The sequence below is a fragment of the Macrotis lagotis genome, chromosome X (assembly GCF_037893015.1).
Source record: "Macrotis lagotis isolate mMagLag1 chromosome X, bilby.v1.9.chrom.fasta, whole genome shotgun sequence".
Classification (NCBI taxonomy): Eukaryota; Metazoa; Chordata; class Mammalia; order Peramelemorphia; family Peramelidae; genus Macrotis; species Macrotis lagotis.
The window spans coordinates 50398605-50412824 of record NC_133666.1 but is presented as its reverse complement, the minus strand read 5'-3'; the positions used below and the strand labels follow the sequence as shown (position 1 = coordinate 50412824).

Sequence of the window (14220 nt, the reverse complement as noted above, 5' to 3'; positions counted from 1 at the left end):
CTAGGATTATACAGCTAAGGTGACACTTGAAATCGGTTCTTACTGATCTTAAGAGTACTCCCACCCTCTCCAGCTAAGATGTACATATGAATACACAAATCCACAAAGAACCAGGAGAAGGAACTCAGTATATTGGGTGGATCCTCCCTGGATAATTTTTAATTGGTCATTGACAAGAATTTTCCAGCCTGAGAAAATGGTACAGGTGGGTTGAAGTTCTTTCTCAGTTACAAAATACTGAAGCATCAGCTGAACAGGGCCCATCTCTGTGCCAGTCTTCACTCTCCTGATGTGACCATCCTACCTTCTTTTCTGACCACACTCGTTATTGATGGGTCTGTATCAGCCCAGCAGAATGACACAGAAAAAAAAAATCAGTGTTTTGGGATTTTGGAGTTTTGGAATTACGCTTCCCACCTCCTTTTGCCTGGTGAGACAGACAGCTGTCACTGTTAGAAATTTAATGGCATGTCAGTAACATCATGAACTCTCTGGACTGTGCAGTTCGGCATCTGGGCCTAAAGAGATGAAGTCAGCCTCAGAGTCACTCTGGCCTGGAAATGATTTCATTGAGCTGCAATGCAGATGGATTAATTCCAGTACCGTAAAGTCAACAGAGTTGAACATTGGCTACATCACAGTCTTCATTACTGTGGTCTGGATCAAGTTTTGATGAAGTAATTTCCCTTGAGTTTAGCACTTAGAAAACATATAGGGCGTCCTTCTTGGATTCTACTTGAGATCAGCCTTCCCTTCCCCCCAGCTCAGTAAATTGGTCTTTATCAGTTGCACATGGACCTCTATGATTTGGAAAGGTTTCAAACAAGACCCATATGTTTTGTTGCACTCAATGCCCAAACAATCGGATGCATGAAATAAGATTCATTTTTTTTGGCACAGGTGATGGAATTAATAACAAATGATATAACACTCACTGGGAGGACCTTCAAATGGAGCAAGGCACTAGGTAACTGTCGTTTTCATACTGGATGACCTGTCCCTTTGCTGAGGAGCCTGTCACCACATCATTCCCATGAAGATCCCAGAGCTTCCAGAATGGATATGTAGGGAGCAGGGGATGTAGGGAGCAGGGGATGTGCACAAAGTCCCAGATTCAGAGCTTGGAGGCCTTGGGTTCACAAGGAAACATTGCATTTTAAAACAGAAGAAAGGAAAACTATGATCTAAGAACACAGCTGAATAGATGGAATTAAGTCCTCAGTATATTCTGTTCTGAAACAAAGGAATGTGCAGAAACTGTTGTTTTTCCACCTTCCCCAGAAACCTCTGCATTCCTTATCAGACCAAAGGAAAGCAGGCCAAGTGTAGTCACATTTTTTAGTTTTCACCCAGGAGTGTGCTGGGGGGAGAGAGGGGAAGAGCCCCAAATGGTACAAATTAATGTTATCCATTATGCCTTATGAGTGGAATTACTCAGTCCTTGTAAGCCCAGTAGAGTAGAAAGAGCCTTGGATTTGGCATCAAGGGGTCTGGGTTCAAATTATGCATCTATTTGGCTTTTGCCAAACTGCTTCACCTCTCAGAACCTGAGTTTCCTCATCTGAAATGAAAGGGTTAGACTAGATGAATTTTAAGGTTCTTTCTAACTCTAAATCCATAATCTGGGATCTTTTCTCCTAATCCTGAGTTTTCATATTATCTTTCATAACATAAGTATTTACATATCATTTATTATATGTTAGGCACTCTATTGAGAACTGGAGAATACTATATGGGAAAAGTCAAGAATGACCTCTGCCTTCAAAGAGTTTGCATTCTAATGGAGGGAGTCAGAGGCTCCTTATATAAGAATTTACTGATGCATACAGAGTAGAAGGAAAGTCACTAGAAACTTGGGTAACCAGGAAAGGCCTCCTGCAGAAGGTGATATTTGAGACAAGCCTTAAAGAAAAACAGAGGTTCTAAGAGGTAGAGGTGAGGAAGATGTTTTTACTAGTGGGAAGCAGGAATTGCAAAGGTGTGAAAAAGATAAAAGACCAAATTTTGAAGGACTTTAATTGCTGTCCAGAGTGAACTATTTGATCCTGGGGTTAATAGGAAGCCACTGGAGTTTATCAGGTACGGGATATTATGGTCAGATGTATGTTTTAGGAAAATCACACTGGCAACTGAATCTAGGTAGAATGGAGTGGGGAAAGACTTGAGAAAGGGAGATATATTAGGAATCTATTACAATAGTCTAGGCAAGAGGTGGCAAGGATCTAAATTAGAATGATGGCTTTATGAGTGGAGGGATATAATAGATAAGAAAGCAGTGAGGTTTGGCAAGGGATTGGGTATGTGGGATGAATGAGAGTGAAGAATGAAGATGTGAATCTGTGTGATTTGGAGGGATAGTGCTGATATTAAAAAGGAAATTAGGAAGAGGGGATTTGGAAGGAAAGATGAGTTCCATTTAGCCATAATATGTCTATGATAATCCAGTTCAAGATGTCCACTAGGGAATTGATGATGCTATACCATGGACTTTAGGAGAGAGTTTAGGGCTAGATATATGGATCTCAGAATTATTTTCATAAAGAAGCATCCATGGGAGCTTATGAGATCACCATGTATAGAGAGGAAAGAGAGGATGACCCAAATGGTTTTGGGGGACACCCATTATTTAGTGGGCATGATATGGATGAAAAATAAGCAAAGCAAATTAAGAAGTGCTCAGACAGGTTTGATAATGTTTATAATGTTTGTTCTTCATTCTTTTTTATTTTATTTTTATTTAATTTTTTTTATTTTAGGCAATGGAGTTAAGTGACTTGCCAAAGGTCACACAACCAGGCAATTATTGAGTGTCTGAGGCCAGCTTTGAACTTCATTCTTGAAGAAGACAGTGGCATCAAGGAGATGTTGCCGTTACATGACCATGAATTGGATTTAAGTGAGGGGTTACTGTGCTAATTAACCAGCCTCACTTTCTCCTTCAGAGCCATCTGTATCTAGTGGCCAGATATGGGTTGGGATGACTGGAGGTGGCCCTGGATGCAAGGCAGTCAGTGTGAAGTGACTTGTCCAAGATCACACAGCCAGTAAGTATCAAGTGTCTAAGGCCAAATTTGAACTCAGGTCCTCTTGATTTCAGGAGCAGTGCTCTCTTTATTGTACCATCTAGCTGCTTCTGTCAGGCAGGTAGTATAACTGAGAGAGCAGGATCATGAAAACCCGAAGAGAAGGTGGTCAACAGTACTCCGGAGAGATCAAGAAAGAATATGATTAAGAAAAAGCCATTGGATTTGATAATTCAGAGTTTCACCTGAACAAAATTGGAAACTAAACTACCCAGGGGATTAGAAGAGAGACTGTGGAGAGGAAACAGAAGCATCTATTGTTGAAGACTTTGAAGGAGAAGAGAAAAGGCTAATAGCAGGGGATGGTTGGATCAAGTGAGGGTTTTTAAAGATGTGGCAGATTTGAGTGTGTTTGCAAACAGCAGGGAAGGAAGCAAGTAATATGAATTTCAAAGGAGGAAAGATTGCTAAGTGATAGCAGTGGAGGGAAATTATGATTCCCAGGTACTTCCCAGGTTCTCCCTCCTTACATTTATTTTGTATGTTCATATGCATTTGCATGCTATCTCCCTGGATAGAATATAAACTTCTCAAGGGAAAGCCTCATTTGATTTCTGTCTTTGTAAGCTCAATTGCCTGGCACAAAATAGGTGCTTAATAAATGTTTTTTGATTAATAAATGTTGGTTGATCTTCATAGGGTGATGCCTGTTGATTATAGCAGCATATACAGAATGAAGAAATTGACAATTTAACTGAAATAACTAATCCAGGAATTTTAAAGAGTCTGGTTCATTCATTAGTGTCATTTATTACGGAGAAGGTTTTTCAACTATCTTAAATCATTGACAGTCCTACTAATCTTTTCCTTCAATAATATAATAATAGCTGACATTTATAGAATGCTTAGAAGTTTGCAAACTGTTTTCTGTATTTTCTTATCTAATCCTCTGGTACCTGTGAGGTATTATCTCCATTTAGCAAATAAGTAAACTTTTCAAATTGATCAAGCTTATTAAACACTCTCAGTGTGTTTAGGCTTGTGTTAGAGGCTATGCGGGATAGGAGGAAGATGTAATAGTTATTAGTGCTCAAAATGTTCCTAGTCAGTTTGAAGAAACAAGCCCTACCCATTAAACAATTTAGTATCCATGCAAAGCAGTGTCTGGAGTACTTGATGTGGCTCAGATGGTCAGTGCAAGAAGTTATGAGAGGGTGAGCTCAGCCTGGGCAGGGGTGGCCATGAACACCTTCCTAGCTCAGGTGAAACTTGATCCATGCCTTGATGGATGGGTGAGATTTAGAGAGGAGTTGAGCTAAAAAGCATTACAAGCAGGAAAAATGTCTGACTCAGTTGTATCTTTATCTTTTTTAATTTATTTTTATTAAAGATATTATTTGAGTTTTACAATTTTCCCCCAATCTTGCTTCCCTCCCCCCTCCCCCCCCCACAGAAAGCACTCTGTCAGTCTTTACTTTGTTTCCATGTTGTACCTTGATCCAAATTGGGTGTGATGAGATAGAAATCATCCTTAAAGAGAAGAGAAGTCTAAGAGGTAACAAGATCAGACAAAAAGCTCTTTTTTTCCTAAATTAAAGGGAATAGTCCTTGCACTTTGTTCAAACTCCACAGCTCCTTATCTGGATACAGATGTTACTCTCCTTTGCAGACAGCCCAAAATTGTTCCGGATTGTTGCACTGATGGAATGAGCAAGTCCTTCAAGGTTGAACATCACCCTCATGTTGCTGTTAGGGTGTACAGTGTTTTTCTGGTTCTGCTCATCTAACTCAGCATCAGTTCATGCAAATCCCACCAGGTTTCCCTGAAATCCTGTCCCTCCTGGTTTCTAATAGAACGATAGTGTTCCATGACATACATGTACCACAGTTTGTTAAGCCATTCCCCAATTGAAGGACATTTACTTGATTTCCAATTCTTTGCCACCACAAACAGGGCTGCTATAAATATTTTTGTACAAGTAATGATTTTACCCTTTTTCCTCATCTCTTCAGGGTATAGACCCGGTAGTAGTATTGCTGGGTCAAAGGGTATGCACATTTTTGTTGCCCTTTAGGCATAGTTCCAAATAGCTCTCCAGAAGGATTGGATGAGTTCACAGGTCCATCAACAGTGTAATAGTGTCCCAGATATCCCACATCCCTTCCAACAATGATCATTATCCTTTCTGATCATATTGGCCCATCTGAGAGGTGTGAGGTGGTACCTCAGAAAAGCTTTAATTTGCATTTCTCTAATAATTAATGATTTAGAGCATTTTTTCATATGGCTATGGATTGCTTTGATCTCCTCATCTGTAAATTGCCTTTGCACATCCTTTAACCATTTGTCAATTGGGGAATGGCTTTTTGTTTGAAAAATATGACTCAGTTCTCTGTATATTTTAGAAATGAGTCCTTTGTCAGAATCATTAGTTGTAAAGATTGTTTCCCAATTTACTACTTTTCTTTTGATCTTGGTTACATTGGTTTTATCTGTGCAAAAGCTTTTTAATTTAATGCAATCAACATCATCTAATTGGTTTTTGGTGATGTTCTCCAACTCTTCTTGAGTCATAAATTGTTCCCCATTCCATAGATCTGACAGGTAGACTAGTCCTTGATCTTCTAATTTGCTTATAGTATTGTTTTTTATGTCTATGTCCTGTAACCATTTGGATCTTATCTTGGTAAAGGGTGTGAGGTGTTAGTCTAATCTAAGTTTCTTCCATACTAACTTCCAATTATCCCAGCAATTTTTATCAAAGAGGGAGTTTTTATCCCAATGGCCGGACTCTTTGGGTTTATCAAACAGCAGATTACTATAATCATCTCCTGCTTTTACACCTAGTCTATTCCACTGATCCACCACTCTATTTCTTAGCCAATACCAAACAGTTTTGATGACTGATGCTTTATAACATAATTTTAGATCGGGTGGGGCTAAGCCACCTTCTTTTGCACTTTATTTTCATTAAGCTCCTGGCAATTCTTGACTTTTTATTTCTCCATATGAATTTACTTACAATTTTTTCTAACTCATTAAAGTAATTTTTTGGAATTTGGATTGGTAGGGCACTAAACAGAAATTGTCATTTTTATTATATTAGCTCTACCTATCCATGAGCAGTTGATATTTGCCCAGTTATTTAAATCTAATTTAATTTGTGTGAGAAGTGTTTTATAATTGTTTTCAAAAAAGATTCTGAGTCTGTCTTGGCAAATAGAGTCCTAAATACTTTATATTGTCTGAGGTTACTTTGAATGGGATTTCTCTTTCTAGCTCTTCCTGCTGTTTCTTGCTAGACATATATAGAAAAGTTGAGGATTTATGTGGGTTTATTTTATAACCTGCAACTTTGCTAAAATTGCTAATTGTTTCCAGTAGTTTTTTCGATGATTTCTTGGGATTCTCTAGGTAGACCATCATGTCATCTGCAAACAGTGAGAGTTTTGTCTCTTCCTTCCCAATTCTAATTCCTTTAATTTCTTTTTCTTCTCTAATTGCTGATGCTAACATTTCTAATACAATATTGAATAGTAGTGGTGATAATGGGCACCCTTGTTTCACCCCTGATCTTATTGGGAATGCCTCCAGCCTCTCCCCATTGAATATAATGCTTGTTGATTATTTAAGATAAATACTGCTGATTATTTTAAGGAACAGTCCATTTATTCCTACACTCTCTAGTGTTTTTAATAGGAGTGGATGCTGTATTTTGTCAAAAGCTTTACCCTGGCCTGAGGTCATTCCTCCGCTGGGCTGGTTCTTCTGCTCACACACCTGGTCCTGAGGCAGAAGTAGTTTGTATTTGTTTGTTTGGGAAGAGGCCTCTTTGCAATGGAGGCGTGGACTCAGAGTTTCTCAAACCCGAGGAACCTAGGGATGGTGTCCGCAGCTCTCCTGCACTAGAACTCTCCCCCCAGCCTGGTCCCCAAGGTCCAGGCTGACAGCACCAACACCAGTGCCTCTGCTTCCCCACGGACCCAAGCCCCTTTCGTCCAGCCCCACCTCTGATCCAGCAGGTCCGGCTCTCCAGCCCTCAGACTCCCGTTTCCAATTCAGCTGTTAATCTGGCTGATCCCGGGCTGATCCCCCCTCTGAGCCGAGACTCACCCACCCAAATTCGGCCAAAGCTGCTACAGGAGACAAATCCTGAGGTAGATGTTCTTTCTCCTGGCTTTTATTTCTGGGTTTTGTGGGTTGGATTTCTTTTAAGAGGTTTGTTTCATGTGATAGATGGGGAAGAGATCAGGAGACTTTAAAACTGTGCCTGCCTTCTCTCCGCCATCTTGGCCAGAAGTCAAAATTAACCAGTTGTATCTTTATCTTAACTGAAATAATCATCCTAAAACATCATTTACCATTTTGGTTGCTAATGAATGTTGATTTATTTTTCAGTAGAAAGTCAAGGAAGCAAGGGATCATGCTCCCCTAAGCTCTTCTCATTATCCTCAAATTGATTACAAAGCCTACCACATGGACCAGTCACTTTACTTCCAATTTGGGCAAGTCAGTTTCTCATTCAGTTGAAAGGACAAATGATGTGGATACTTACTAGTCTGTTGGGAAGTCATGTTGCAGGAGCTCAGGGAATCAGTCTCTGTTTGGTATTATACAAGTTACAGGGGAGATGATTTTCAAGTTTATTTGCTAAGGCATTAATTGGACTGAGTCTGTTTAATCTGCCCTGCAAGATGGCTGAAATGATGATTTCTGATCCTTTGAGACAAGCGACCTGGGTTTGAATTTCACCTCTGGCTGCTTCCTTCCTACTGTTGTCCATTCTTTGTTTTTGAAGAGGACCACTGACAACATGGGGTGATGTCTTGATTTTTGCAGAGTTGAACAAAATTGATAGCCTCACTCTCTCATCCAGAGTCATGGAAGTTCAGAAACAGGACAAAAGTCAGGACCACTCATGAAAGCCTGGAATGACCTGAATAAATTATTTCATTGCTTTGAATCTCTTTACCTTATTGATTGGGTGCTCCAGAGAAACCAAGGTTCTTGACAATGTCTAGCCATCATACATTTATGATGACTTGCATTCTGATTTAGGTAAAGCGGTTCAGAGAGATGAAATAACTTGTCCAAAGTCATCCCAGGCCTTCACTACTGGTCCTAACCTTTGTCCCGCTGCTAGACTTCGATGTCTTTGGACAAGATTAGATTAGCTTTTTGATAATTGATTCCTTGGTTTAATTCACCAATCTTAATAAAAACTATTCTTCAAATATCTAGGTAGCCAAATTGCTAATATTCTTCCTGATGACCAAACCCTCATCTGAGTCAGGAGCTTTCTGACATTGGTTCATATGCCTGCTACTATAAAGGGAGAGAAGTTGAGTTAGATTAAACAGCACCTCAAAATCCTTGTTTCTTTCTTGCCCCCTAATATTGACCCATACCAATTGGCATCTCCGGTCCTTCACCTTGTCTCATTGACATAGTCCCCTCCAAGTTCACTTTCCATATACTCTGCATGTATTTGGCACGACCCTATTTATCTAGATGTTCTCTCCCTCACTAAGATTCTGGAGGACAGAGGGAGCCCTACAGTATCTGGGCCATCGTTAATGCTTAATAAATGCTTATTGATTGGATGTTCCAGGGAAACCAGGGCTCTTGACAATGCTTAACCATCATACATTTCTGATGGCTTGCATTCTGATTTAGACTTCAATTCTTCCTTTCCTCGACCAGTTTTCCATTCTCATTTATCAACCTTCATTTTGTTTTACCTAGACTATTTCAATAGCTTCCTAATTAGTCCCCTTTTGTCTAGCCTCTCCTAGTCCAAACTCTCTTCTACACAGCTGCCAAATTGATATTTCTTTTTTAGTAAATAGTATTTTATTTCTTCTGATTGCATGCAAAGATAGTTTTTACCATTCATTTTTTTATTTTTTATTTTTTTGAATTTTACCATTTTCCCCTACCCCCCACAGAAGGCAATCTGATAGTCTTTACATTGTTTCCATGCTATCCATTGATCAAAGTTGAATGTGTTGAGAGAAAAATAATATCCTTAAGGGAAAAATAAAATATAAAAGATAGCAAAATTACATAATACATAAGATATTTTTTTAAATTAAAGGTAATAGTCCTTGTTTAAACTTCACAATTCTTTCTTTTCTCCATCACAGATACCCCCAAATTGTTCCTGATTATTGCACTAATGAAATAAGCAAGTCCATTAAGGTTGATCATCACCCCCATCACCATTCATTTTTTAAATAAGATTTTGAGTTCTAAATTTTTCTCCCTTCCTCCCTCTTTCCCTTCCCCCTTCCCGAGTTGACAGCTGATATATGTACAATCATGATAAACATATTTTACTTTAGTTATGTTATGAAAGAAGAAACAAACAGAATAAAAGGAAAAATCGCAAAAACACAAGTGAAAATGGTATGCTTTTATCTGCATTCAGATTCTATAGTTCTTTCTCTGAATGTGGATAGTTTTTTCCATCTTGAATCTTTTGGAATTGTCTTGGATCATTTTTTTTTCTTGATTCATATTTATTTTTTAATTTACTTAGGATTTTATTTTTCCTGTCACATGCAAAAACAATTTTTAATATTCATTTTTAAAACTTTGTGTTCCAAATTCTCTTCCTTCTTCCTTCTTCCCTCTCCACACCCCCCCCATTGAGAAGGCAAGTAATTTGATATAGGTTACACATGTGTAGTCTTTCAAAATATTTCCATATTAGTCATGTTGTGAAAGAAAATGTAGACCAAAAAAAACCCTCAAGAAAAATAAAGTTAAAAAAGTTTGCTTCAATCTATATTTAGATACCATTGGTTCTTTCTCTGGGGATGGATAGCATTTTTCATTATACATCCTTCAGAGTTTCTTGGATCATTGTATTGACAAGAAGAGCTAAGTCTATTTTAGTTGATCATTCCATAGTGTTGCTGATATAATATTCTCTTGGTTCTGCTCACTTCACTCAAAATCAATATATGCAAATATTTCAGGATTTTTAAAAATCTGCCTGCTCACCATTTCTTTTAGAGCAATAGTATTCCATTACATTCATATACAACAACTTACTTAATCATTTCCCAATTTATGGACATGCCCTCAGTTTCTAGTTCTTTGCCACTACAAAAAGAATTGTTATAAATATTTTTGTACAGTAAGTCCTTTTCCATTTTTTATGATTTCTTTGGGATACAGATCTACTAGTGCTATAGCTGAATCAAAGAGTATGCACAGTTTTATAGTCCTTTGGGCATCATTACAAATTACTTTCCAGAATGGTTGGAGCAGTTCACCCCTTCACCAGGAAGGCATCAGTGTCCCAATTTTCCCACATTCCCTCTAACATCCAAAAATTTACTTCTTTTGGACTTTTAGCTAATCTAATAGGTGTGAGGTGGTACCTCAGGGTTCTTTTAATTTGCATTTCTCTAATCAATAATGATTTCGAGCATTTTTATATAACTATAGATAACTTTAATTTTGTCATCTGAAAGCTGCCTGTTTCTATTCTGTACCATTTATCAATTAGGGAATGACTGACTTATGTTTGTGTAAATTTGACACAGTTCTCTATATATTTAAGAAATGAAAGCCTTTGTTAGAGACACTTGTAAAATTTTTTTCCCAGATTTCTGCTTTCCTTCTAATATTGGTTGTATTGGTTTTATTTGTACAAATACTTTTACATTTAATTAAAATTAGGCATTTTGCATTTCACAATGTTCTCTATCTCTTGTTCATAAGTTTTTCTTTCTCCATAGATCTCACAGTTAATCTATTCTATATTCTCTTGATTGGTTTATGTATCATTTTTATGGCCAAATCCTGTACCCATTTACATCTTATCTTGGTATAGAGTGTGAGATGTTGGTCTTTGCTGAATTTCTGCCATGCTGTTTCCCAACTCTCCCATCAGTTTTTGTCAAGTAGTGGTCCAGAAGCTGTTTTGGGGTTTATCAAGCAATAGCTTATTAGGGTTATTTATAATTGTCCTGTGAAGTTCACCTTTTCCCACTTATCCACTTCTGTTTTTAGCCAATATCAGAGAGTTTTGATGACTGACTGTTACTTTATAATGCTCTTTTAGATTGGGTACAGCTAGGCCACCTTCCTTTGCATTTTTTTTCATTAATTCCCTTAATATCTTGACCTTTTGTTTTTCCATTCGAATTTAGTTACTACTTTTTCTAAGTCTATAAAATAAATGTTACTAGTTTGGTATGGCACTGAATAAGTTAATTCAGGTTGAAGTTTCACCTTTATTAGTTTGGGCAACTGATATTTTACCATGTGCTTGTTACTACTTCTGTGAAAAGTGTTTTGCAATTGTGTTCCTAGTTTGGGTTTGTCTTAGCAGGGAGATTCCCAAGTATTTTATGCTACCTTCAGTTGCTTTATTATTATTATTTTTTTGGTTTTGCAAGGCAATGGGGTTAAATGACTTGCCTAAGGTCTCACAGCTAGGTAATTATTATGAGTCTGAGGCTGGACTTGAACTCAAGTCCTCCTGACTCTAGGGTCGTGCCACCTAGCTGCCCCCCTTTTCTAATTCTTGCTGCTGAGCTGTTTGTTAATATGTAGAAATGCTGATGAAAATTGATATTCCTACAGCACAGGTCTGATCATGTCACCCAGATCAAGGTGTTCCAGTGGCTCCCTAATTTCTCAAGGATCAAATAAAAATCCCTCTGAGTTTTAAAATTTTCTGAGTCTGTCTCTAGCCTGTCTCTATAGGCTTATGAACACATAATTTCCTTTCATGTACTCACCCTTCTAGCTAGATTAGACTATGCAGTATTTACCAGCCATAACATTCCATTTTCCAGCTCTGTTTCTGGAATGTTTTCTATCTACCTCTCTTCAAAGCTCAGCTCAAGTGCTTGCCTCCTGCAAGAGGCCTTTGATGCTGGCAATGATAGTTCCTGTGAACTATGTGCCACTGGGTAAAAGATTTCACAATTATTATCTCGCTGAGCCTTAAAACTACCCTGGGATGGAGGTGTTGTTATTATCCCCATTTTACAGACAAGGAAAGAAACTGAGGCAGACAGCAGTTAAGTGACTTGTCCAGTGTCACACAGGTAGTAAAGTGTCTAGTCAGATTTTAACTAAGATTTTTTTCTGTCTCCAAATACCCTGCTTTAGTGCCTGATGATATTTATTTAACTTTGTTCTTCTTCCAGTCTCCCATTAGCTTCTTGAGGGCAAAGATAAGGACAGGAACACAAACTTGACCTAGGATTTCATAGATTATGGGAACTCCCTGATAAGGAAACTCCCTTCATCAAAGTAGGTAGCCACTCTCTTTGCCACTTAGTCTTGGAGAGGCACCAAAGGCATAACCTGAACCCAGATCTTGTTGACTCTTAGGCAGACTTTCCACCCACTTCCTCAAGGGTAGGAGTTGTTTCACTCTGATCTTTATATAACAACACCAAGAATAGGACCTGCCTAGCACCTGATAAATGTTTGTCCAATTGAATCTCCCTTAGTAAACTGGTTTCTTTTGAGGGGACGGGAATGGCACCCATGTATAGAACATACTAATATTAAAGTGTAACCAGAACCATTTTCATTTCAACCAACATTTAATTCATTTCATTTCTATTGGTCCTTACCATATACAAAACACTTTCACATACAGGTTCTTTGATACTTGAAACCTGCCTGGAAGATATGATCATTTCACAAAAGAAATGAAGTCTCTGAAGGGTGTCACACCACTGGTAAGTACTCTGGTGCTTTAGATTGAGGGGACGGGTCTATAAATTGCTCAGATTTAAGAATTCTCGGAATCACTTTTATTTTAATTCAACTTGAAACATCATGTGGTACTGCTATCCACCAGCCCATTCCTATTCATTAGGAATTATCATTTACTTACTCTGTTATGTTCTTTCTAGAGAAATGCTGAGTCTCTGGTTCTCATGGGTTAGATAACCCCAGCTCCACTCCTCTCTCCATATCTATGCCAATTTGATATCCAGAGGGTGTGGATTCATGTAAACTGGCCTAATATGAATCACTTCTTAAGTTCTAGTCCAACGATTTACCCCTGTACTCTGACTGTAGTATATCTCACTAAACTCTAGTCAAAAGATCATGGCATAATGCTTACAGTTTGGGGATAGATTCGATAAGAACAGTAAATCAATATGTAATTTAAAAAATTTACCTGCAACTGTGCATCCCCTTCCTCTATGGACCAAGGCAGTTTCCAGGCTCTAGGAATAGCCTACTCCAAATACAGGTGTTCTTGGAAATACACAGGTACGTTTACTAGAGCCTTCATGTCTGTGTCTACTGTATGAACGAAAGATTACAGGCAGTGCAACACAGTACATAGCTAATGTTCGAGGTTCATGTCCATTTGGGTCAATCATTAGAGGAAGACTTAGGAACTCATGATCTCTGAGTCTTAGCAATGACTCAGACAATAGAAGGATTAGGAGAAGACAAAAATTCCCATTTCTGGAGCTTTTCTTGGTCTTGACTGTCTTCTTACTTGTTAAGGAGCTCCTCCAGCTGCTTCTCATTGAAGGATGAGTGGACTCAACAGTTGATTTTGGCAAGAATAGAAATCTTCCACTTTATATCCATTATCTCTGGAGCCCTGTGGGGAATGGTAGTACAAGAATTGTTATCTCCATTTTTATAGATAAGGAAATTGAGACTCAGAGGTGAAGAGATTGTCTCAAGATCACCTGGCTAACCAAGTGATACAACCAGAATTTTAATCCGAATTCAGTACTCTTGCTATGCCATCCAATTCTTTTTACCTCCATTTTTATGACAAACTGGCATTTCTTTGACCTGGACTATGGCACCTCTTTCTACTGCCTCATTTTATCCCTTCTCAATGCAAATTTCCTCACTGACTCTTCATTGCAACTAAAGGCCAGCCTGTCCATGTAGTAGGGGAGTGAAGGCTAAAGCTTAAGCCTTGGGGAAGTATTTGGAGATAAAGATGGAGAGGTAGCTAGTGGCCAAATTGGGAAGGGCCTTTGAAGGTCTGGTGAAAGCAGCTGTATTGAGGGTTCTTTTTAGGTTTTTGCAAGGCAATGGGGTTAGGTGGCTTGCCCAAGGCCACTCAGCTAGGTAATTATTAAGTGTCTGAGGCCAGATTTGAACTCAGGTACTCCTGACTCCAGGGCCAGTGTTCTATCCACTGCACCACCTAGCTGCTCCGTATTGAGGGTTTTTGAA

General features: G+C 38.5%; 1 long non-coding RNA gene across 1 annotated transcript in view; it reads left to right on the top strand.

Moving 5' to 3' along the window:
• LOC141502842 (uncharacterized) overlaps positions 1-14220 on the top strand; it is a 150451-nt gene that overhangs the window by 69601 nt on the left and 66630 nt on the right. The window contains exons 2-4 of the long non-coding RNA XR_012472673.1: positions 901-967; positions 2757-3044; positions 12659-12740. This is a non-coding gene — a long non-coding RNA (uncharacterized LOC141502842). The remainder of the gene's footprint in view (positions 1-900; positions 968-2756; positions 3045-12658; positions 12741-14220) is intronic.